Source organism: Paralichthys olivaceus, chromosome 5 (genome assembly GCF_024713975.1).
Source record: "Paralichthys olivaceus isolate ysfri-2021 chromosome 5, ASM2471397v2, whole genome shotgun sequence".
Lineage (NCBI taxonomy): Eukaryota > Metazoa > Chordata > Actinopteri > Pleuronectiformes > Paralichthyidae > Paralichthys > Paralichthys olivaceus.
In genome coordinates, this window is record NC_091097.1 from 22,050,675 (window position 1) to 22,076,732 (window position 26,058).

The following is a 26,058-nucleotide window of genomic DNA, read 5'->3' on the forward strand; positions in this document are numbered from 1 at the left end:
AAAAATGACCTTCAGCAATATTGTCAGTGTTTCATATCCAGTTGTTTCCTTGATGCAGAGTAAACTCCCTGCTCTTTCATCGCTCTCTCCAAATAAGACGATTTGAAAATGATATGTTAATAAAACATGAATAAAGTAGTGTTTTGATTAGAAACAAATCTGATGAATGCTCACTCTCACCGATGATGTGAGGGTTCCATATTCTTTTTTTCCTTTGATGAACAGTCTTTCCTGCTCTTTGCAAGAGGTGTCTCCTTTGAAGCAGCAGCAATAGGGCCCTCTGCAAAGAAAAGTCTAAAAAGCTTACAGCACCTGGTATTCCCAGGCGGTCTCCCATTCAAGTACTAACCAGGCCAGACCCTGCTTAGCTTCCAAGATCGGACGAGATCGGGCGTGTTCAGGGTGGTATGGCCGTAAGCGATTAACTTCACCCACAATACCTCCTTTATACATGTGAATCATCACCATCATCAATGGTTCTTCTGTTGCTTTGCAACCATAGAATCTTGATGTGTGGGTGGGTGGGAGGGTCAATTGTTCAAAAATCAATCTCAAGGTGCAATTTTGTCATATCGTTGCAAGAAAAAAATCATTACAATTTTCAAAAATGACCTTCAGCAATATTGTCAGTGTTTCATATCCAGTTGTTTCCCTGATGCAGAGTAAACTCCCTGCTCTTTCATCGCTCTCTCCAAATAAGACAATTTGAAAATGATATGTTAATAAAACATGAATAAAGTAGTGTTTTGATTAGAAACAAATCTGATGAATGCTCACTTTCACCTTTCAGTGATGATGTGAGGGTTCCATATTCTTTTTTCCTTTGATGAACAGTCTTTCCTGCTCCTTCCAAGAGGTGTCTCCTCTGAAGCAGCAGCAACAGCGCCCTCTGCAAAGAAAAGTCTAAAAAGCTTACAGCACCTGGTATTCCCAGGCGGTCTCCCATTCAAGTACTAACCAGGCCCGACCCTGCTTAGCGTCCGAGATTGGACGAGATCGGGCGTGTTCAGGGTGGTATGGCCGTAAGCGATTAACTCCACCAACAATACCTCCTTTATACATGTGAATCATCACCATCATCAATGGTTCTTCTGTTGCTTTGCAACCATAGAATCTTGAGGTGTGGGTGGGCGGGGTGGTCAATTGTTCCAAAATCAATCTCAAGGTGCAATTTTGTCATATCGTTGCAAGAAAAAAATCATTACAATTTTCAAAAATGACCTTCAGCAATATTATCAGTGTTTCATATCCAGTTGTTTCCCTGATGCAGAGTAAACTCCCTGCTCTTTCATCGCTCTCTCCAAATAAGACAATTTGAAAATGATATGTTAATAAAACATGAATAAAGTAGTGTTTTGATTAGAAACAAATCTGATGAATGCTCACTCTCACCGATGATGTGAGGGTTCCATTTTCTTTTTTCCTTTGATGAACAGTCTTTCCTGCTCTTTCCAAGAGGTGTCTCCTCTGAAGCAGCAGCAACAGCGCCCTCTGCAAAGAAAAGTCTAAAAAGCTTACAGCACCTGGTATTCCCAGGCGGTCTCCCATTCAAGTACTAACCAGGCCCGACTCTACTTAGCTTCCGAGATCTGACGAGATCGGGCGTGTTCAGGGTGGTATGGCCGTAAGCGATTAACTCCACCCACAATACCTCCTTTACACATGTGAATCATCACCATCATCAATGGTTCTTCTGTTGCTTTGCAACCATAGAATCTTGAGGCGTGGGTGGGCGCGAGGGTCAATTGTTCCAAAATCAATCTCAAGGTGCAATTTTGTCTTATCGTTGCAAGAAAAAAATCATTACAATTTTCAAAAATGACCTTCAGCAATATTATCAGTGTTTCATATCCAGTTGTTTCCCTGATGCAGAGTAAACTCCCTGCTCTTTCATCGCTCTCTCCAAATAAGACAATTTGAAAATGATATGTTAATAAAACATGAATAAAGTAGTGTTTTGATTAGAAACAAATCTGATGAATGCTCACTTTCACCTTTCAGTAATGATGTGAGGGTTCCATATTCTTTTTTCCTTTGATGAACAGTCTTTCCTGCTCTTTCCAAGAGGTGTCTCCTCTGAAGCAGCAGCAACAGCGCCCTCTGCAAAGAAAAGTCTAAAAAGCTTACAGCACCTGGAATTCCCAGGCGGTCTCCCATTCAAGTACTAACCAGGCCCGACCCTGCTTAGCTTCCGAGATCGGAGGAGATCGGGCGTGTTCAGGGTGGTATGGCCGTAAGCGATTAACTCCACCCACAATACATCCTTTATGCATGTGAATCATCACCATCATCAATGGTTCTTCTGTTGCTTTGCAAGCATAGCATCTTGAGGTGTGGGTGGGCGGGAGGGTCAATTGTTCCAAAATCAATCTCACCTTGAGATTGATTTTGGAACAAGCACAGTCAGACAGCAAATGTTTCCTCTACGGGTCTTTATTGAAGTCTTTTTCTCCATTTGACCGTGAAAACTGGGTTACACAAAGACATACACCATTGGTTGACAAACACAGTATTAATAGAAACAACGTAAATAACAAACAGACAAACATACCTCGTTGGCTGCATGCTATGAAAAGGAATCTTATCTTCAGGTGCGTAACTACTTCTCTTCGACTCTCTGTGCGCAACTACCTGTGCTTGCTCCGTGTCTCTCACACACACAAGCAGCTCCGCCTCCAACAACACAGCTCAGCGGGGTCGTCAAAATAAAAGTCTTATTTATAATAACAAAATAAAGCTATATACAAAATACAAAATATACATTTGAAACCTTTACAAATATTAAGGTGATGCAGTGGCAACAGTTACACTCCCACCAAATCACAAACCTTACTCTGAGATTTCCTCATACTGACTGTTGCAGTTAAAGTCTTTGACCTTAAAACATTACACATCTGTCATTAACCATTATGCATGAAATGCAAAGATAAACATTAAACTTCTTCCATAGAATGAAGATAAACATTAGACATGTTATACTGGGTCTGCTTCAAGCAGAGTAACCAACTTATGCACAGGTCTCTCCAAGAAAACTGTCTTAGTAATGGATTTACCCTTTTCATTAAATGTGGTGTCACTAACCAACAATCTGACCTTTCTCACCCTATCATCTGACCCTGGATAAACTGCTGTTATTCTGGCCAGCTTCCATTCATTACGTGGGGCTTGATCATCCTTTAAAAGCACAATGTCGTTTACTTTTAGGTTTCTTCTGTTCTTTTGCCACTTTTGTCTTGGTTGTAAACTCAAAAGATATTCCTTTTTCCATCGAATCCAAAATTCATTGGCTAGATATTGAACTCGACGCCACCTTTTTTGAAGATAAAGATCTTCCTTGATAAACTGTCCAGGTGGGGGAAGAATGATGGTGGACTTCATTGTAAGAATATGATTTGGAGTCAAAGGTTCAGGTGAGGATGGGTCATTCAAGTGTTCAACGGTAAGTGGTCTGCTGTTAATGATCGCCATCACTTCATATAGAAAAGTTCTGAGAGATGAGCTATCAAGTCTTTGGGCTGACTTGTCAAGAATGGCAGTGAGAACACTTCTTATAGTTCTAATTTGCCTCTCCCAGACACCACCCATATGACTTGCCGCTGGAGGATTCATCAGAAATTCACATCCTAGAGCCTTTACTCTGTCTTCGTCCATTCCTTTCATGAGTTCTGCAAACTCTCTTCTTGCACCAATGAAATTGGTTCCTTGGTCACTTCGAAGTTGACGAACATTTCCTCTTATAGCAATGAATGCTCTTAAGGCATTTATGAACGCATCAGTCGTCATGTCATCAAGCGTCTCTATATGTATAGCTCTTGAACATAGACAGGTAAGTAAAAGTCCATACCTTTTAATGTTCTTTCTTCCTTCTTTAACATGGATTGGACCAAAGCAGTCGATGCCAGTGTAGGTGAACGGAGGACTTCTTTCCATTCTATCTTCAGGTAAGTTACCCATTTTCTGTTCTTCAGTACATCTTCTGTACTTTCGACACTTGACACATTTGAAGATGTGTGACGACACTGCACTGCTGCATCCCAGGATCCACAATCCATTAGCTCGCAGTTCGTTAACAGTCATTCCACGTCCCTGATGATGAACTCTTTCATGGAAGTGCTTGATAATTAAGTCTGATATGTGACTGTTTCTTGGAAGTATTGCTGGATGCTTCACATATGGGTGTAACGTAGCTTGACTTAAACGTCCTCCCACTCTTAGGATCCCTTCTTCATCCAAAAATGGACATAACTTATACAGCTTGCTGTGCTTTGTCTTACAGATCACTTTCTTCACTTTCAAGCTCTTTATCTCATCTGGGAACTCTTCTTCTTGAACTAACTTAATGATAGCAATTTCTGCTTCTTTCCTTTCTTCCAGACTTGTACTTTCATTGTTTCTTTGCTTGTCAGCTTTGTGTTCTTTAACTCGTCGTTTCAATCTGGCAACTGCTTGCACTACCCTTGACCAGTCAGAAAACTTCTCAAGGCGGTCTAACAATGATCTGGTTTCCCTTGCTTTAGTACTCAACACAAGAGCCTTGCGGAGCTCAGGATCATCTTCCTTAACTTCTTCCACCTTGCGCACTCTGTCAGGTAGGTCCTTTTTGCCAAAGAAACTTTGGTCCGCTAAACCAATTGGAGGTCTTGAGTTGCTCTGCAGTCAATCCTCGGGATGCATGGTCAGCCGGATTATCCTCAGATGCAACGTGGAACCATTGTTCAGGCTTCGTACTTGACTTGATTCTTTGAATGCGGTTAGCTACAAACACTTGAAATCTTCTTGCATCATTGTTTATGTAGCCGAGGACAACTGTAGAGTCCGTCCAAAAGTATTCTTGCAGGTCTTGAATTTCCAATTCATTGCGGAGCATTTCACTGGTGCGGACTGCAACTACTGCTGCACTGAGCTCCAGTCTTGGTATTGTTGTCACTTTGGTTGGTGAGACTCTTGATTTTCCCATTAATAGAGAGCAATGGACATCGTTGGACTCATTGATGACTCGCAGGTAGGTACACTCACCATATCCAGAGGTGCTTGCATCGGAAAAATTATGAAGTTCATAACTCTTAATGTTGCCAAAACTTGAAGGTAAGTAGCATCTTTTGATTTCCATTTCAGCTAGATTGGGTAGGTCTCTGATCCAGGACTCCCACTGGGGCTTTAGGTTTACTGGAATTTCATCATCCCAGCCGATCTTTTCTCTGCACATTTGCTGAAGAATTTGTTTCCCAATAAGGACAAAAGGTGCCATGAATCCCAATGGATCATACACCGAGGCTACTGTAGAGAGTACACCTCTTCTGGTCAGTGGATTGGACTTTACTTGAACTCTGAATCTGAATGAATCAGAAGTGATGCACCATTCAACTCCAAGCACTCTCTCCATTTGAGGTAAGCTCAAGGCCATGTCTTGCTCTTTAATTGTGGCACGTTCTTCTTCTGGGATGGATGCCATCACATTCTCGTTATTGGAGAGAAACTTGTGGAGTCTTAGCTTGCCAGCGGAGCAAAGTTCTCTTGATTCCTTGACGAGCTGGATGGCTTCCCTCTCTGTATGAACACTTGCCAGCCCATCGTCTACATAGAAATTTCTTTGTATGAAGTGGATCGTGTCTTCACTGTACAGACCCTGCCCTTGTGCCGCCAGATGTTTCAGGCCAAAGTTGGCACAGCCGGGAGACAAAGCCGCTCCAAACAGATGGACTTTCATTCTGTAGGTTGAGGGTGTGGTTTCCAGATTGCCAGACTCCCACCATAGGAATCGTAAGTAATCCTGGTCTTCCTTTTTCACATGAAACTGATGAAACATCCTTTCAACGTCACACATCACTGCGATGGGGCCTTTACGGAATCTACACAGGACACCTACTAACATGTTTGTCAGGTCAGGTCCGGTGAGTAGATGATCATTAAGAGATGTTTCTTGAAATTTGGCAGAACAGTCAAATACCACACGAATTTTCCCTGGTTTTTGCTGATGATAAACTCCATGGTGTGGAATATACCAAGCCGGGCTGTAGTCAATTTCCTCTTCAGGGACTTTCTCTGCATCGCCACATGAAATTATGTCGTTCATGAAGTTCACGTAATCTTTGTAGTATGCTTCATTCTTCTTTAGCCTCTTTTGAAGACAATTAAGACGATGTGTTGCACATATCTTGTTGTTCGGTAGTTTTGGTCTTTCCTGTTTGAACGGTAATGGCATTTCGTGGTGCCCATCATCCTTTTGTGTGATGTTTTCTCTTATCTTTGACAGGAACTTGAGATCATCTTGAGACACAGGATCCTCTTCTCCAGCTCTTTCTGAGAAGTCTGATTCAAGGACCTTAAGGATGTCTGAGGGGGTGATTTCTTTGACTTTGGTTCTATTCACATAGTGTACTTCAGTTTTCAAACTGACTGAGGGGTTAACTCCTGGTGTCACTTGCCTCACTACTATGCGATGGCTGATTCCGATGGCATCTCCATAATCTACACAGGCATTCCCATGGCCGACAATGCTCCACCCAAGGTCTGTGCGCTGTGCATAGGGTTCATTTTCTTCGCCAGACACAACTTCTCGTGGGAGTAAGGCTTGCGAGCAGTTGTACCCAATGAGTAGACCTACTTCACAATCTTGTAAAGGTGCCACATTATCTTGGAGGTGTTCTAGATGAGACCAAGCTTTGGCAATTTTATCTGTTGGAATGTGAGTTCTGTTGGCAGGAATAAAGTCACATGTGTAGGTTGGTGGTAAATAGACTTTCTTGTTGGAGTAAAAGCCACGGACTTGAAGGTTGTTTACTCTCTGAGAACTTACTAGTGTTGTTCTTGAAGTCATAGTGGAGAGTTTTAACTTGACTTGCTCTTTGTCGACCTCCAAAGCATTAGTTACTTCACTGAGAACAAAGGTCGTGTCGCTTTGTGAATCTAAAAGAGCATATGTAAGTACTTCTTTTGATGGTTGAGCGGCAGATGACAGCCAGACAGGAACTATTGCAGATGTTTATTTATAAGTATTCTCAAGGATTACTCTATTTGAAGTAGCTACTGCAATTGTTTCACGCTGTGTTGCTTCGGGCCTTTCCCTACTCCATTCCTGCCTTGTAGTTGACCTGTCTTGACTTGGACTTTGTATGACTTGTGGTGCCCTTTGTTGGCCTTTGTCTCTCTCTTCATGCAGACAAGTAGGATGGCGCCTGTTGCATGTGTCGCAAACGCTCCTTTTGTTGCAACTCTTTGAGAAGTGACCGGGCCTAAGGCAACCGAAGCACAGCCTTTCAGCTTGGACAAACTTGACTCTATCTGAGACGGCCTTTTCCTCAAACTTCCTGCATTTGAGCAAAGTGTGCCCAGTTTTCTTACAGAACCTGCAGGTTTTCACACTGTCTTCATTGGAGCTTGTAGTCAGTGTCTTTGCGTTAACACTTTGATATCTTTGTTGTTTTGGCTTTTCATTTTCACGTTGTTTCAGTGACTGCAATGATGTAACTGGATTACAAGCAATTTTCACTTCTCTTATCAGAAATTTGACGAACTGACTAAAGGAGGGGAACTCGCTGGTTTTCTCCTCAGCTTCTATGACCATCCGATTCCATCTTGCAGTCAGCCAGTCAGGTAACTTTAACAGTATTTTTCTGTTTTCATTGCAGTCGTTTAAAATCTCCAATGCTTTGATGTGGACCATTGCTGCCTCGCAACTTCTGAGAAAATCAACAAACTCTCTGAGCTCAAAGCTCTCCTTAGTGCCGATCCTGGGCCATGCTTGGAGTTTGTCTCTGTATGCCTTTGCAACTGTAAATGGGTTTCCATATCTTTCCTCCAAAATCTCCCATGCAGACACATAGGCAGATTCAGTCCCAAGTAGGAAATAGCCACCCAGTGCACTCTTGGCTGGTCCACTTACATATCTACGGAGGTAATATATCTTCTCCTTCTCTTGAATATTCTTCTGATCTATCAGAATTTGGAAAGAAAGCTTCCAGTCACTGTATTTCAAAGGATCGCCACTGAATACTGAAGGTTCAGGAACTGGGATTCTGTTGGCACTTAAAGCATCTGCCAGGACCTTGACAAGCTCTGTTGTGCTTTCACTTGTGGAGGTTGTGACGGCTTGAGGGGCAGGAAACACAGGCAGGGGCAGGTGTCTTGTGGGGCTCCACAGCTGGTTATCTGCAACCAACCCATGGCCTAGGATGTCTTTTGGTTCTTCTTTGTACACCTGCATTCTTGCTCGTGCTGCACTGATCTCCTTCATGGCCTCCAAATGCTGTATTCTTCTCCGTCTTTCCTCAAGAGTTCTTTGCATAGCTGTGTGCTCTTCTTCCAGTTCAGCTTTCATTTTAGCGTCCTCGTCTTCTCTCTTTATTCTTCTCTGCACCTCTTCTGCTTCTTGCTCTAATCGACGCTTTAAAGCGGCAGCCTCTTGAGCAGCACTCTTCTTTTTAACCTCTGCTTCCAGGCGCTGTATTTCCAATTGTTCTCTTTCTTGTTCTTGCAACACTTCCAGAACAGCTTGGCTTGCAGCAGCGTCGGCGGCCGCTTCCTGAAGTTTCACAGAAGACCTGGTTGAATGCTCTGAGGCGCCCTTTGAGATAGAGGAGCAGCTTCTTGATTCCGTCGTGCTTGAGTTCCAAAGAGAGCTTGCATCTGGCCAATCTTGTTCTTCTCCCTCTGGCGTCTTCCCACTCAGACGACTCGAGGCTTTGGACACGATGAAGTTGGAAATCTCTACACACCGATCCACTCTTCGACGCATGTCATGGTCTGGTGTTGTGATTCCGCGCAGCTCTTCATAAACACGCTGGACGTCTGCACAAAGGCCTCTGGTGTCGCCAATGATATCATGAAGCAGACTGTCTGCTAATGGCTCTGATGATTGTGATAATGGCTGCTTAGCGGATTTAACTTGTATTCTCCATTTTTGGTAAATGTAGTTAAATCTTTGTTGCAGTGGTTTAATTTGCTTGTCTTGCATTTCTTTGCCTTTCTTTGTTAGATAACGGATCCGTTCCCTGCGTCTTGGCTGAGGCACTTCCTCTGGTTGGGTTTCAGTGTCTCTAACTTGATCTTCAGCCAGCTCATTTTCACTATCCCTTACATCATCCCTTACCTGGGTAGAAGACTGACTAGGCTCTGCCATTATCAAAGGGTCTTGAATAGCTTACGTGTAAATTGTAAATAAACGAACTCTGGAGTATAATAAATGTCTGGATGAATTACTAAAGCTTACTCAAATCTGTATTAAATGTGTGTATCTGCAGTGTTTTAATATTTAAACTGAAAATATGATCATAAGCTATGATTATCAACAGCAGTAAATGCACTTAGAATATTTAAACTGAAAATATGATCATAAGCTATGATTATCAATAGCAGTAAATGCACATAGAAGATGTATAAATTAAATCTCGGTTCCCTTGGAACACTTATTGAGAAATTAAACATCAAATGGCAAATAGCCTTCACTTAGTATAACAACAAAACACACTTTAAATTAATATATAAGAAATTCAAAACGAAAAGGTAAGTAGCCTACAACTTTAAGCCTTTAGCTTCTTAACTGGCTGTACAGTAAATGGCAAGGTTCAGTTATACTTGCATAACCAGCAAATAAGTTACATACATCACACACAACAGTACTTCACTTTTAGCATACACATAAACCTTTAAGCAAACTTTAGCAAAGCCCTCTTCTTAGCCCACTCTTATTAGTGCCCAAGTTCTTATGAATTTGCTTTCAAGCAATTGCTCCATCGGCGTGTGTGTGTGCATCTTCAACTGTGTGAGAGTGCGTGATCTCGACTCATCTGCATGAACGTTCCAAGCACCGTAGCCACCACATGTAGATTAGCTCGCCTGGCTTGAGACTTGTTGCTGGTCCGTCCACTTGCGTCGACGAACAGTCCGAGTTTTCACTGTGACTCCCTCCCAAGCACAGTCAGACAGCAAATGTTTCCTCTACGGGTCTTTATTGAAGTCTTTTTCTCCATTTGACCGTGAAAACTGGGTTACACAAAGACATACACCATTGGTTGGCAAACACAGTATTAATAGAAACAAAGTAAATAACAAACAGACAAACATACCTCGTTGGCTGCATGCTATGAAAAGGAATCTTATCTTCAGGTGCGTAACTACTTCTCTTCGACTCTCTGTGCGCAACTACCTGTGCTTGCTCCGTGTCTCTCACACACACAAGCAGCTCCGCCTCCAACAACACAGCTCAGCTGGGTCGTCAAAATAAAAGTCTTATTTATAATAACAAAATAAAGCTATATACAAAATACAAAATTTACATTTGAAACCTTTACAAATATTAAGGTGATGCAGTGGCAACCGTTACATTATTCATGTTTTATTAACATATCATTTTCAAATTGTCTTATTTGGAGAGAGCGATGAAAGAGCAGGGAGTTTACTCTGCATCCTCATTTTTGAAAATTGTAATGATTTTTTTCTTGCAACGATATGACAAAATTGCACCTTGAGATTGATTTTGGAACAATTGACCCCCCCGCCCACCCACACCTCAAGATTCTATGGTTGCAAAGCAACAGAAGAACCATTGATGATGGTGATGATTCATATGTATAAAGGAGGTATTGTGGGTGGAGTTAATCGCTTACGGCCATACCACCCTGAACACGCCCGATCTCGTCAGCTAAGCAGGGTCGGGCCTGGTTAGTACCTGGATCGGAGACCGCCTGGGAATACCAGGTGCTGTAAGCTTTTTAGACTTTTCTTTGCAGAGGGCGCTGTTGCTGCTGCTTCAGAGGAGACACCTCTTGGAAAGAGCAGGAAAGACTGTTCATCAAAGGAAAAAAGAATATGGAACCCTCACATCATCACTGAAAGGTGAGAGTGAGCATTCATCAGATTTGTTTCTAATCAAAACACTACTTTATTCATGTTTTATTAACATATCATTTTCAAATTGTGTTATTTGGAGAGAGCGATGAAAGAGCAGTGAGTTTACTCTGCATCAGGGAAACAACTGGATATGAAACACTGACAATATTGCTGAAGGTCATTTTTGAAGATTGTAATGATTTTTTTCTTGCAACGATATGACAAAATTGCCCCTTGAGATTGATTTTGGAACAATTGACCGCCCCAACCCACCCACACATCAAGATTCTATGGTTGCAAAGCAACAGAAGAACCATTGATGATGGTGATGATTCACATGTATAAAGGAGGTATTGTGGGTGGAGTTAATCGCTTACGGCCATACCACCCTGAACACGCCCGATCTCGTCCGATCTCGGAAGCTAAGCAGGGTCGGGCCTGGTTAGTACTTGAATGGGAGACCGCCTGGGAATACCAGGTGCTGTAAGCTTTTTAGACTTTTCTTTGCAGAGGGCGCTGTTGCTGCTGCTTCAGAGGAGACACCTCTTGGAAAGAGCAGGAAAGACTGTTCATCAAAGGAAAAAAGAATATGGAACCCTCACATCATCGGTGAGAGAGATTATTCATCAGATTTGTTTCTAATCAAAACACTACTTTATTCATGTTTTATTAACATATCATTTTCAAATTGTCTTATTTGGAGAGAGCGATGAAAGAGCAGGGAGTTTACTCTGCATCAAGGAAACAACTGGATATGAAACACTGACAATATTGCTGAAGGTCATTTTTGAAAATTGTAATGATTTTTTTCTTGCAACGATGTGACAAAATTGCACCTTGAGATTGATTTTGGAACAATTGACCCCCCCAACCCACCCACACATCAAGATGCTGTGGTTGCAAAGCAACAGAAGAACCATTGATGATGGTGATGATTCACATGTATAAAGGAGGTATTGTGGGTGGAGTTAATCGCTTACGGCCATACCACCCTGAACACGCCCGATCACGTCTGATTGCGTTCAGGTGTGCAACCAGGAAGTGAAGGAGCAGAGAGAGCAGGTGGAGAGAGCAGGAGGAATTCTATTGTTTTTTGTTTTGGGCTAGATTGAAAGTGAGTGAGAGTGTTTTTTACTTTTTGTGTTCGATTTTATTCCCCCAGCAGCTTGCTGTTCGGGGGAACATCTCTTTTTTTGAGGGTGTGTGTGTTTTGAATGAGTGACGTCAAAGAGAGGAGAGAGCGAGTAGAGAGGAGTAGGACAGATCTCATGGCAGCTGACAGCGGACCGGCAAGCACAACGACAAAGAATATGGAAAACGGCATGGAGCAGAGATCACCTAAGAATACTGACCAGGGAAAGACCACGACCACCTGCAGGATCATTGACAACGGCAAGATGCAGCAACCGACAAAGAATGCCGACATTGGAAAGGAAACGACCACGAGAAGGATCACGGACAGCAGTAAAAGTAGCTCGGAGCCTCTTCCAAGCACAGAAAAGAAATTTGAGAGGGCGCTTACCTTGGCGGTAGAGATCATTGGAGATGAGATGGTGACTATGATGGAACTTTTGAGTGAAGTTAAAAAAACGTGCGGGGTGGTGAATGGATGCCGTTTTACCACGCCCAAGAAATATGAAATAACAATGGACAATGTTGAAGGGAAGGATAAACTGTTAGATGGGATTAGAATAAAGAAGAGCACGATTTTTGCAAAAGAAATTAGAAATGACGAACTAGTGGTATCATTTCTAAACTTGCCGACGTACATTGTGGATCGTGTCATTCTTTTAAAACTTGCAGAATGGGGAGTTAAGGCAATCTCGCCAATCAAAAGAAGAATGTGGCCAGGAACATACGTAGCCGATGGAACCAGGTTCTTGAAGGTCCGGTTCAATGAAACAGTGAAATCGTTACCCTACTCAACCAAGTTCGAAACACTAGTGGGGGGAGAATACTTTCGCGTGATCCATGACGGACAGGCGAAAGTATGCAGACTCTGTATACAACCGGGTCACATCTTCAGAGAATGCCCAGAATTCAGATGTCACAGATGTAAAGAACAGGGACACTATGCAAGGGAGTGTGTGCCAAAAGCAGCGGAGAGAGAAGATGTCGATGTGGAGGAGGAGGGCAACAGCACTGACAGCGAGAAGGAGGAGACAGAGGAAAGCGACGATGACGACATGCAGACGGAGGGAGACCCAGGGGGCGTCCCAGAGAGCGGGGTGGAGTCCAAGGTGCAGAACCAAGAACGGCAAACCCGGAGGGACGTCGCAGCAGGAGACGTGGTGGAAACTATAGGGCAGGAGGAGAGCCGGTCCGGAGAGGAATCGAGTGGAGAGAAGGCTCCCCGTGAAAAGACTCCAGCAGACGGAACCGGCGGCATTGGAGTAAAGCAGCATGGAGAAGGAAATCGAGACGAGAGGGAAACTGCGATGGACTTCATGGTTATCGAGGGTATTTCAGAGGAAGAGAGTGTAACCAGACCGCAGAAGGAACAAAAGGCGGAGGGGACCACAAAGAAAAGGAAAGCTGTGCTCCAAGCTGAGGAGAAAAGGAGGAAGAAGGAGGAAAGAAGGACAAAATGAAGGTTGGGAATGAAACCATAATTATATGTTTAATGTTAAGCTTGATTTCATTCAACACAAATGGGCTAAGAAATCAAAGCAAATTTGAAAAACTATTAAATAAATGTAGAAATAATGACATATTATGTCTGCAAGAAACGAACTGGACAGACCAGATCATGGAAGATATAAAAACAAAATGGAAAGACATTATGTATACAAACCATGGTACGGATAAATCATGTGGGGTAGCAATCCTGATAAGAAATAATGCTGTAGAAAACCTCAAAGAAATCTACAAAGGAAAAGAAGGAAGAGCCATAATCATAGAATTTAAATACAAAAAGATAGAGTACCGAATAATTAATATATATGCACCAAATATAGAAGCAGACAGGAAGGTTTTTTTCTTGGATTTAGGAAAATGGTGTGTGGGAAACTGTATAATAGTGGGAGATTTGAATTTAAAAAGTACAAGGTTGGATGTGGCAAGAGGGAAGCAATTAAAAAATGATACTTCAAGAAAGGTTTTTCTGAAAACATTGGAGGAAAAACAATTAATTGATGTATGGAGGAACGAAAACCCAAACAGGAGAGAATACTCAAGAAGGCAAATAGTAATGGGGGAATTAAAACAAAGCAGAATAGACTTATGTATAGCACATCAGACAATGGTTAAATTTATAAAAAATATGGTGTATAAATTCACATCATTCAGTGACCATGCAATCCTGTCAATAGAGGTTGGTACTGGGATAGAGAGAAGGGGAGGAGGAGTGTGGTGCCTAAACAATACTCTCCTAGAGGAAGAGGGATATAGAAGGAAAATAGTGGCCTGCATAGAGAATGGAAAAAATAACATAGACATATGTAGAAGCAAGGGATTATGGTGGGAAAGACTGAAGCAAAAGATAAGGACAATAAGTATTAGATATGCAAAGGTCCGGGCTTTTAAAGAAAGAGAGAAAATAAAATGGTTGAAGGATGAGCTGGCAGAAGAGGCAGAAAGAATTGATAAGGATCCAAAACATAGCATAGAACAATACATAAAGGTGAAATCCAAACTGGACGTTTATGAACAGAATAAATGTATGGGGGCAATAACAAGGAGTAGGGAGAAATATGCGATGAAGGGGGAGAGATGCACAGGATATTTTTTGGGATTAGAAAAAAGGAAACAGGAGAGGGTATATATTGAAGAGTTAGAAAATGAAAATGGAGAGATAGTAAATGATTTTGTAGACATTATTGGAAATGTTGGGACATTTTATAAAAATCTATACAAAAAAGGAATTGCAAAGGAGGAAGATAGAATTACAGTATTAGGTAATATTAAGAAAACGATAACAAATGATGAGAAAAGTATGTGTGATGACAACATCAAAGTCATAGAAATAAAAGAATCAATAATGTCATTAAATACCAATAAAAGTCCGGGAACAGATGGCCTTACAAGTGAATTTTATAAAACATTTATCGACGAGCTGCTCCCAATTTTAAGCATAATTTATGCAGAGATGGAGAAGGAGCAGGAGGTACCAGAGTCGCTGGCAACAGGACTAATAACGATCATATATAAAAATAAGGGAAGCAAAAGAAAACTGGAAAACTATAGGCCGCTAACTGTACTAAACACAGATTACAAGATTTTAGCAAAAGTATTAGCAAACAGAATAAAAGCAGCAGCACCAACAATCATAGCACCAACACAGGCGTACGGGATACCAGGGAGGGACATATCGGACATTATTTGCACAATAAGGGACACAATTGAATGCATGGGGAAGGATGGTGGAATTATTTTAAGTATGGACCTTAATAAAGCTTTCGATAGGGTTGAGCATAGTTTTTTATTTTGCACATTAGAAAAATTTGGTTTTGGGCAGAGAATAATCAACTGGATTAAATTATTGTACAAAAATGCAAAGAGTAGGATAAAAATAAATGGAGCTATAACGGATCCTTTTCCATTGGAGAGATCTGTGAGGCAAGGGTGCCCGCTATCGGCAGTACTTTACAGCTTAACAGCAGAAAGTCTCGCGGAAATGATAAAGAAGGATAAGAAAATAGAGGGGATAAAATTGCCAAATGGAGGTGAAAGCAAAATACAGCAATATGCTGATGACACCACTTGTATGGTAAAAAATATGAATAGCGTGAAAAGGATAATGGGAAAAATGGAAGTATATGGGAGAGCAGCAGGGGCTAAAGTAAATATAGACAAAACTGAAATAATGTACGTCGGAAATATAAGCCAAAGTGATTGTAACATACCTTTTAGAATTTCAAAGGATTATATGAAAATATTGGGGATAAATATGGGAGGGAAAGAAAAGGAGGCGAGAGATGAGACATGGAATGGGGTAATAAATAAAGTGAAAAACACATTAAATGCGTGGAAGCCGAGGAGATTAAAATTAAAGGGGAAGGTTTTAGTGGTAAATGCATTAATACTATCCAAGATTGTCTATGCCTTGACGGTGATAGACATGCCAGAGTGGGTGCACAAAGAGCTAAACAGCACAATTACAAATTACATTTGGGATGGGAAACTGGCAAGAATAGCACAAAAGACGCTGATAGGGAAATATGAAGAAGGAGGATTGAAACTGGTGGATTTGAATATTAAGAAAAAAGCAATACGAATAAAAACTGTTAAAAAGTATCTGTACGATAGGATTGATTATGGATGGAAAAATGTTTTTAGGGAATATTTATATAAAAATGGAAGATGTGAAGAAAACGGTCTAATAATGATAATAAAAAGCTCCATATATGAGAAAGTGCCTAGATATTATAAAGAGGTGTTTGAGGCATGGGGGAAATACAGAATAAACATTAAATATGACTGCACAAAATACAGTCAGGTAATAAATCAACCAATATGGTGTAACCCATTGATAAAAATGAACAATAACATGCTATGGGATAAAAAATTATTTTATTCCGGACTAACGCAAATAAAAGATTGCCTATATGAATTCATACCTGGGTTTCTAAGGGACCAGGCTATAATAGACGCAGTTAAGGAGTATGACGATGAAATGAATGAAACAACTACTGTAAATATGTATGACAAAATAAAAGGAAGCATACCAATAGATTGGGTGAGGCAAATAGAAAATAACGTGGTTATAGAAAGGAAAATAACGTTCCCCGAGTTATATATGGAAAATAATGGTGAGAAAAGGCCACTAAGTGATTCAAAGGTAAAAGACTACTACAAAGCGCTGATCCAAAATGAATTTAAGGAACCTGCATCGGAAAAGGTTTGGGAAAAGGTGTTCCCAGGTATGGAAGGAAATCAAATATGGAAGCAGTGGAATGTAAGCAAGAATAGTATAGAATGTCAGGATCATGACTTTAAATTACGGCACAACAGACTGTACACAAATGTGGTGATACACCAAATAAATAAGAATGTAAGAAGGGAATGCGATATATGCAAAACTGTTCCGGAGACATTAATGCATTTGTATTATGAGTGTGACAAGCTGAAGATCTTTTTCACGAAGTTAAAGGATTTCTTGCAAAAGAACTGGGGGAAGCAGTACTTTGAGGGAAAGGACTGGAAAAAAATTGTTTTCTTTGGAGTATGGGAAAAGAAAGAGAAAATAAACATAAATATGATAAACCATGTACTAAGTCACGCTAGATATGCTATATGGCTAAGAAGGAATCTAGCACATTTTGAACAAAGAATAATATCTGTCTGGGCCTACTTTGTATCGGGGTTGAAAAAAGACATAAGTTTAATTTTTAAGTATGATAAGGAAGAATTTCAACACTTTGTTAAGGGATGCAGTTTCATTTCTGTCAATCACAAAGGAAAACTGATGTATAGTTTTGCATAATACTTGGCAGGAGGGCCGATTTGGTAAAAGCTGATGGTTATTGTTTGCATTTGATTTTATTTATTTTTTGTGATGTTACATTGGAATTCAAGTTTTCTTGTACATAAAAACTGATTTATTTTATAATAAAAGAGAAAAAAAAAAAAAAAACAGGCCCGATCTCGTCTGCTCTCGGAAGCTAAGCAGGGTCGGGCCTGGTTAGTACTTGGATAGGAGACCGCCTGGGAATACCAGGTGCTGTAAGCTTTTTAGACTTGTCTGTGCAGAGGGCGCTGTTGCTGCTGCTTCAGAGGAGACACCTCTTGGAAAGAGCAGGAAAGACTGTTCATCAAAGGAAAAAAGAATATGGAACCCTCACATCATCACTGAAAGGTGAGAGTGAACATTCATCAGATTTGTTTCTAATCGAAACACTACTTTATTCATGTTTTATTAACATATCATTTTCAAATTGTGTTATTTGGAGAGAGCGATGAAAGAGCAGGGAGTTTACTCTGCATCAGGGAAACAACTGGATATGAAACACTGACAATATTGCTGAAGGTCAATTTTGAAGATTGTAATGATTTTTTTCTTGCAACGATATGACAAAATTGCACCTTGAGATTGATTTTGGAACAATTGACCCCCCCAACCCACCCACACATCAAGATTCTATGGTTGCAAAGCAACAGAAGAACCATTGATGATGGTGATGATTCACATGTATAAAGGAGGTATTGTGGGTGGAGTTAATCGCTTACGGCCATACCACCCTGAACACGCCCGATCTCGTCTGATCTCGGAAACTAAGCACGGTCGGGCCTGGTTAGTACTTGGATGGGAGACTGCCTAGGAATACCAGGTGCTGTAAGCTTTTTATACTTTTCTTTGCAGAGGGCGCTGTTGCTGCTGCTTCAGAGGAGACACCTCTTGGAAAGAGCAGGAAAGACTGTTCATCAAAGGAAAAAAGAAAATGGAACCCTCACATCATCGGTGAGAGTGAGCATTCATCAGATTTTTTTCTAATCAAAACACTACTTTATTCATGTTTTATTAAAATATCATTTTCAAATTGAGTTATTTGGAGAGAGCGATGAAAGAGCAGGGAGTTTACTCTGCATCAAGGAAACAACTGGATATGAAACACTGACAATTTTGCTGAAGGTCATTTTTGAAAATTGTAATGATTTTTTTCTTGCAACGATATGACAAAATTGCACCTTGAGATTGATTTTGGAACAATTGACCCCCCCAACCCACCCACACCTCAAGATTCTATGGTTGCAAAGCAACAGAAGAACCATTGATGATGGTGATGATTCACATGTATAAAGGAGGTATTGTGGGTGAAGTTAATCGCTTACGGCCATACCACCCTGAACACGCCCGGCCTCGTCCGATGTCGGAAGCTAAGCAGGGTCGGGCCTGGTTAGTACTTGGATGGGAGACCGCCTGGGAATACCAGGTGCTGTAAGCTTTTTAGACTTTTCTTTGCAGAGGGCGCTGTTTCTGCTGCTTCAGAGGAGACACCTCTTGGAAAGAGCAGGAAAGACTGTTCATCAAAGGAAAAAAGAATATGGAACCCTCACATCATCACTGAAAGGTGAGAGTGAGCATTCATCAGATTTGTTTCTAATCAAAACACTACTTTATTCATGTTTTATTAACATATCATTTTCAAATTGTCTTATTTGGAGAGAGCGATGAAAGAGCAGGGAGTTTACTCTGCATCAGGGAAACAACTGGATATGAAACACTGACAGTATTGCTGAAGGTCATTTTTGAAAATTGTAATGATTTTTTTCTTGCAACGATATGAAAAAATTGCACCTTGAGATTGATTTTGGAACAATTGACCCCCCCAACCCACCCACACATCAAGATGCTATGGTTGCAAAGCAACAGAAGAACCATTGATGATGGTGATGATTCACATGTATAAAGGAGGTATTGTGGGTGGAGTTAATCGCTTGCGGCCATACCACCCTGAACACGCCCGATCTTGTCCGATCTCGGAAGCTAAGCAGGGTTGGGCCTGGTTAGTACTTGGATGGGAGACCGCCTGGGAATACCAGGTGCTGTAAGCGTTGTAGACTTTTCTTTGCAGAGGGCGCTGTTGCTGCTGCTTCAGAGGAGACACCTCTTGGAAAGAGCAGGAAAGACTGTTCATCAAAGGAAAAAAGAATATGGAACCCTCACTTCATCGGTGAGAGTGAGCATTCATCAGATTTGTTTCTTTTTTTTTTTTTAAACTTTGTTTTTATTTTTGTTTTGCATAGTTATTTAAACAGACATGTAACAGAAAAACAAACAAAAAAAGCACATACATAAAACGGGTAGAAAAAAGGTCATAGAGTCACTTTGTTATTATATAAGTAGCTTGGGGGAGGGAGCCAACCAGAGTATATGTACATGTGTCCAGGATAAGAGGTAGGTCCTCTTGTTTGACCCAACAATGAGTATCACGGGGGCATTTCAAGAAAAAAGTCTGAAGTGAAAGTCCATTGTCCACCGGAATTCCCGACGCCCGCCGAAAGGGGGCGCTAAATTCCACCAGCATACAAAAGGGCAGCAGACCTTTGTTTTTATCTGCATTACAGATGGATACACTTACATGCATACATATACATCTTCAAGAATTCACACACATTTTTATACATTTATACCTTTATCAATACCGTAGCTGTATATTATCTAAACGGATTCAAAATGAGTTGACCATTTTCTCCATTTATTTGTGAATTTGTCCATGCATAGGTTTAAGGAGAAGGTCAGCCTTTCCATATGATACATTTCTTTTACAGTTCCAATCCATTCCCCTTTTGTCGGGGGTTCTTTGTTAAGCCACCTTCTTGTAATGCATTTTTTACTAGCTGCCAACATTATTTTCAGCAAATACTTGTCGCTAGAGTTAACTGTGGACGGGATATTCCCAAGATATATTGTGCAAAAGTCATGTTTGGTCTCGAAACCCATTATAACGTTAATTTTTCCTACTATTTCCAACCAGTAGGGTCGGATAGTTGGGCACTCCCAGAATATGTGGAAATGGTTCGCCTGGGTGTCTCCACACTCCCTCCAGCAATGCCCATACTCTGGCAAACCCCTCTGAAGTTGCTTTATTCTCGGAGTGATAAAAAATCTAATCATATTTTTCCACACAAATTCCCTCCACTGGCCTGAACTTGAAGTGCTCCGATGGGTTTCGCAAATGTTCAGCCAATCCTCTTCAGAAATAATTATTTTAGATTCTTTTTCCCATTTTGATTTAATATAAAGTGTGGAAGTTCCTTTATGTGACTGTAAACACGAGTAAATTCTAGCGATAAGTTTTCTGTTGAGTTTAGATTTATATGCATCAATCATGATAGTTATTAGGTCCGTGTTGCAATTTTCTGTTGTTTTTATATTGCTATTGAAGTAAGATCTAACTTGAAGATATCTGAAGAAGTCTTGCTTTTCTAGGTGGTACCTATCACTAAGTTTTTGAAAGTCAACCAGCAAACCACCATCCAAAATAAGACAGTAAGTGGTAATGCCTTTAAAGGACCAGTTTTTATATCTGCCATCCATGTGGGAAGGCCCAAGATCTTTATCGTTTGCAACCCATCTTAGAATTTTGATATGATTTTCCAATTTTAATTTAAGACACTCACCAAACCAGATGTTTAGGGGAGTTTTTGTCCAGCAATTAAATTTTTCCTTAACAGATGAGTATAAGCTTCTGTCCCCAAGTAATGTTTGGAGGGGAATATCCAATTGACTCAGATCTAAATTTTTCCACTTAGCACTGTAACATGGGTTGCACCAATAAATTAAATATCTCAGTTGGGCTGACTTATAATAGTGCTCCATGTTCGGTAGAGATAGTCCCCCCTTATCTTTGGGTAATTGCAATGTAATATATCTAACTCTAGGTTTTAAGCCTTTCCAAATAAATACAGAAAACATTCTTCTCCACTCGATAAATTGTTTTGAAGGTACTTCTACAGGTATTGATTGAAAGAAAAAAAGTAATCGTGGTAAGATGTTCATTTTGATTATGTCTATTCGATTATGCAAGTCCAGGGGTAATAAGGTCCACCTATTCAAATCTGCCTTTATTTCTTTGTTAAGTGGTAAGTAGTTCATAGCGTATATATTCGTATAAATCTTTTGGGATGCTGATCCCGAGATATTTTACAACATCATTGTCCAAATTAAAGATAGACGGATTAAGTAGTTGTGCTGCGGGTGTATAATTGTATGACAATATTTGTGTTTTGTTTATGTTCAATTTGTAACCTGAGTAGTGACCAAACGTTTTCAAACAGGAAAATAATTTAGGCAAGCTCAATTCGGGCTGGGAAAGAGTAACCAATACATCATCCGCGTAAAGGCAGGTCTTATATTCAGTCCCTTTAATCCAAATTCCTCTTATTTCATGATCTTCTCTAATTGCTTGCGCTAGTGGCTCTATGAATAAAGCAAACAAGGCCGGGCTTAAGGGGCATCCTTGTCTACATCCTCTTTCAAGCTGAACGGGGTTTGATAGACTACCATTTATTTTTATTCTGGCTGTAGGGGAGTGGTATAGGTTTTTTAAAGATAGAATAACTGAGCTATTAAAACCAAATCTCTGCAGGGTTAAGTATAAGTATTCCCAGCTGACCGAGTCAAACGCCTTTTCTGCATCTAGGCTGAGAACAATGGATTTATCTTCATTTTTACTCATATGCTCCATTAGATGTAAGGCCCTTCTTATGTTGTCTTGTGTCTGTCTGTTTTTTAAGAAACCTGTTTGATCGTCATCTATTATATCTGTAATTATATTTTCTAATCTTTTTGCAATTATTGAGGCATATAGTTTGTAGTCTATGTTTAGAATTGAGATGGGTCTATACGAGCTACATTCAGACTTGTCCTTACCCGTCTTTGGGATGACAGAAATAATTGCCTGTCTCCATGATATTGGTATTTCTCCCCCCTTCAGCGTAAAATTAAAGCATTTCAATAGTACCGGTGCTAAAATCTCTCTAAATGTTTTGTACCATTCCGCTGGATATCCGTCCGCACCAGACATTTTATTTGTTGTAAGTCTCGAAATGGCACTGTCTAGTTCTTGTTTTGTTATCTCACATGTCATTATACTATTCTGTTCCGTGCCAATGGACGGCAGGTCCAATGAGTTCAAAAAATTAACAATGCTTGGGGATTCTTCATTATCCGGTTGTGTGTACAGACCCTTATAGTAATTTTCAAAGCATTGTTGTATTTCTTTCAACTTATGACACACTTTGCCAGATTGTGTATCTTTAATTTTATGGATGGACCTTTCATCCTGTTGTTTTTTTATCCTCCAGGCTAATAATCTTTTGGCTCTTGGCCCATTGTCATAGTATCTTTGTTTAGTGAATTTAAGTTTCATCTCTTCTTGACTGTCATATATCCTATTTAAATTTTGTTTAGTCACTTTTATCTGATCTAATACTTGGGGGTCATTAAGTTCCATATGTTTGATTTCTAAGTGTTTTAGTTGTATAAGTAAGTCATTCAGTTGTTTCTGCCTTTCTTTTTTTTTAGTAGAAGACAACATTATGAGTTTCCCCCTGATTACAGCTTTGGAAGCATCCCATATGTTACTTGGAGATACTTCATCATTGTCATTGTGTTCTAAATACTCTTTAAATTCTTTTTCAATATATTTTTTGCACGATGGGTCATTTAATAGGCTAGTGTTAAGCCTCCAAGTTGTGTTTTTAACTTCGGTATCCAGATGTAGAGATAGATATACCCCTGCGTGGTCCGATACGTCTTTAACACCTATATCACATTGTGTGATTCTATGCCTGTCAAAGTTGAATATGAAAAAATAGTCAATTCGTGAATGTACGCTGTGAGGGTGGGAAAAAAAAGTAAATTGTCTTTCTGTCGGGTGAGTTTGCCTCCAGATATCCATCAAACCTGCTTCATGAAGAAGTTTTTTGACTGTAACTGTCTCAGGGTTCGTTCTTTTCGTTAAGTTAGAGGAGTCAAGGGAGGGTTGTAGCTGTACATTCCAGTCCCCACCACAAATGAGCACACCTGAGGTCTCCTCAGCAATTATATCAAATATTTTTTTAATAAATATCTTATCGTTGCCTGGGGGTCTATAAACGTTTAGCAGTGTCACAGGTTTCTGGTCTATATGTCCCTTTACTAAGATGTAACGCCCCTCTGTATCCGTTAATTGCTTTGAAAATTGGAATGTTACCTTATTTTAAATCAGTATTGCTACCCCTCTTGTTTGCTTACGTCCAAAAGATGAGTAATAAGTATTTTTAAAGCCAAAGCGTTTTAATTTTTCGTGTTCCTCATCACAGAGGTGAGTCTCTTGCCAGAAAACCATTTGCTGTTTCTCTCTCTTCATTTTAGTTAGTAGCTTGTTCCTTTTGATGGGGTTAAGCAAACCATTAACATTCAAAGTGATAACTTTGTACTCCTGGTTTATCATCCTATCCCATTAGACCAATAAACACATAATGCTCCTCCAATGACCTGAACATGTAAACAAAAAAAAGTATGTGCTACAAAGTAAAACATAAAAGTAGTGACCTCCAAAAGTGAAGTACAAATGTAACTTCTGAACAGGGAGGGGAGGCCTCCAGGAGGAGGGCCCCTCCAGGTGCGCATTGATGTCATCAGTGTCATCAGAGCACACATCCAGCGGCTTGAGTGCAGATAAATCCCCCCCAGATTACTGGTCCAGAGAGTGACTAATGTTTTGGCTAAGTATACTCAGTACCATAGCAATTTATATAAACAGGTAAAGTAACAGGACTGATATTCAAACTTTAATCAGCCACGAACACTGTTAAAACATCTTATAGGCTACATATATATATATATCTCTGTGCGTAAACTCTGACGTAGGCTATTATCTCTAGTTACTCACGCGTGCATCTCAGTTACAGTTCTCCTAAAGCCTTTGAGAGTGTTGAAATCTCCGTAGCTTCTCTCGGGCTCGATCGATGCCTGCGGTGTGGTTTCGGCGTTTGGTGGGCTCGCGGAGCTTCCAGCCTGCGTCTGTCAGTCTCCTCCGGGGCGCCGAGTCTGCGCCGCTCCGTTGGTTGCCGACAGCCACAGGTGCAGCGATCTCTTCACCAGGCGACAGAATCCCCCTCTTCAGCATGTCCTCCGCTGCCTCTTTTGCATTAATGTACGTCGTCGGTCCCTCCTCATAAAAGACTCGGAGCCTTGCAGGTGCGGGTGTCTGGAACCTCAGCCCTTTTGCCTTTAATACTTTCCTCAGCGGGGCATATTCCTTTCTTTTCTTCATGGTTTCCACCGGGTAATCGTGGTCGAAAAAAACTCTCTTTCCATTAAGATGAACCTCCTTCTTTCTCCAAGCAGTGCTCAGCACCAGTTCTTTGGTGCTGTAGGCGAGAAAATAGATCATGGATCTCGGGGCGGCGTGGGGAGGTGGCTTCGGGCCGAGAGATCGGTGGCAGCGTTGTATTTTAAGGTCAACGTCGGGGAGCGACAACTCTGATTTGATAAACTCCTCTAAGAACGCACAGGGATTGTCGTGCTCCTCTCCCTCGGGGATTCCAAAAATGCGGAGATTATTTCTGCGGGAGCGTGCTTCTAGGTCCACTAATTTGGATAGAATGTGCTCTTGTTGCTGCAAAGTTTCAAGCAGCACGCTCTTTGCGTTAGCGTCCCATTCTTCCACCTCGGCCACTCGTGTCTCTACTTTGTCCAGTCTGACCTGTGCATTATTCAGCTCCACACCGATCTCACTCAGCTTCTGGTTCACTTCTTCTTTAAAGTTCCCCAGCTCTTCCTTCATGTCTCGCTTAATTGTCTCGCAGAAACCATTCAGTTCCCTCTTCAAGTCGGCATGTCCTGCCTTTATGTCAGCGTGGATTGCCTTGATGCTAGCTTGCAGAGTGTTCATGTCCACGCGCTCGTTAGCTTCGACCGTGTCGATCTCTACATCAGCTTCTCCACTCGCCATTTCCTCGTGTTCCGATCCGCTTTGAATAGTAATGTTCTTAGCCTTCGTTAGTTTATATTTCCCCATTAAATTTGTAATAAAATAAGCCGGAATAATTCTCTAAAAATGGGGAAATTCGTGGACCAGTCTGGGAGCTCACAAACTACTCTGCTGCCCGCCTCGCCGCCATCACCGGAGGTCATCATCTGATTTGTTTCTAATCAAAACACTACTTTATTCATGTTTTATTAACATATCATTTTCAAATTGTCTTATTTGGAGAGAGCGATGAAAGAGCAGGGAGTTTACTCTGCATCAGGGAAACAACTGGATATGAAACACTGACAATATTGCTGAAGATCATTTTTGAAAATTGTAATGATTTTTTTCTTGCAACGATATGACAAAATTGCACCTTGAGATTGATTTTGGAACAATTGACCCCCCCGCCCACCCACACATCAAGATGCTATGGTTGCAAAGCAACAGAAGAACCATTGATGATGGTGATGATTCACATGTATAAAGGAGGTATTGTGGGTGGAGTTAATCGATTACGGCCATACCACCCTGAACACGCCCGATCTCTTCCATTCTCGGAAGCTAAGTAGGGTCGGGCCTGGTTAGTACTTGGACGAGAGACTGCCTGGGAATACCAGGTGCTGTAAGCTTTTGAGACTTTTCTTTGCAGAGGGCGCTGTTGCTGCTGCTTCAGAGGAGACACCTCTTGGAAAGAGCAGGAAAGACTGTTCATCAAAGGAAAAAAGAATATGGAACCCTCACATCATCACTGAAAGGTGAGAGTGAGCATTCATCAGATTTGTTTCTAATCAAAACACTACTTTATTCATGTTTTATTAACATATCA

At 40.9% G+C, this 26,058-nt stretch overlaps 8 non-coding genes and 2 pseudogenes across 8 annotated transcripts; 6 read left to right on the plus strand and 4 right to left on the minus strand.

Moving 5' to 3' along the window:
- Window positions 1–300: 300 nt before the first annotated feature.
- Window positions 301–419, minus strand: LOC138409165 (5S ribosomal RNA). The gene has a single exon (XR_011242485.1). It is a non-coding gene; the product is annotated as a 5S ribosomal RNA (ribosomal RNA).
- Window positions 420–909: 490 nt separating this feature from the next.
- Window positions 910–1,028, minus strand: LOC138409140 (5S ribosomal RNA). Its single transcript, XR_011242460.1, has one exon. It is a non-coding gene; the product is annotated as a 5S ribosomal RNA (ribosomal RNA).
- Window positions 1,029–1,511: 483 nt separating this feature from the next.
- On the minus strand, window positions 1,512–1,630 carry LOC138409116 (5S ribosomal RNA). The gene has a single exon (XR_011242437.1). It is a non-coding gene; the product is annotated as a 5S ribosomal RNA (ribosomal RNA).
- A 490-nt stretch (window positions 1,631–2,120) lies between these two features.
- On the minus strand, window positions 2,121–2,239 carry LOC138408505 (5S ribosomal RNA). The gene has a single exon (XR_011241824.1). It is a non-coding gene; the product is annotated as a 5S ribosomal RNA (ribosomal RNA).
- An 8,359-nt stretch (window positions 2,240–10,598) lies between these two features.
- On the plus strand, window positions 10,599–10,707 carry LOC138409924 (5S ribosomal RNA; annotated as a pseudogene).
- A 491-nt stretch (window positions 10,708–11,198) lies between these two features.
- LOC138407893 (5S ribosomal RNA) lies at window positions 11,199–11,317 on the plus strand. The gene has a single exon (XR_011241211.1). It is a non-coding gene; the product is annotated as a 5S ribosomal RNA (ribosomal RNA).
- Window positions 11,318–17,988: 6,671 nt separating this feature from the next.
- LOC138409339 (5S ribosomal RNA) lies at window positions 17,989–18,107 on the plus strand. The gene has a single exon (XR_011242659.1). It is a non-coding gene; the product is annotated as a 5S ribosomal RNA (ribosomal RNA).
- A 484-nt stretch (window positions 18,108–18,591) lies between these two features.
- Window positions 18,592–18,710, plus strand: LOC138409270 (5S ribosomal RNA). The gene has a single exon (XR_011242590.1). It is a non-coding gene; the product is annotated as a 5S ribosomal RNA (ribosomal RNA).
- Window positions 18,711–19,201: 491 nt separating this feature from the next.
- LOC138408821 (5S ribosomal RNA) lies at window positions 19,202–19,320 on the plus strand. The gene has a single exon (XR_011242141.1). It is a non-coding gene; the product is annotated as a 5S ribosomal RNA (ribosomal RNA).
- A 6,422-nt stretch (window positions 19,321–25,742) lies between these two features.
- LOC138409888 (5S ribosomal RNA) lies at window positions 25,743–25,861 on the plus strand (annotated as a pseudogene).
- The last annotated feature ends 197 nt before the right edge of the window (window positions 25,862–26,058 follow it).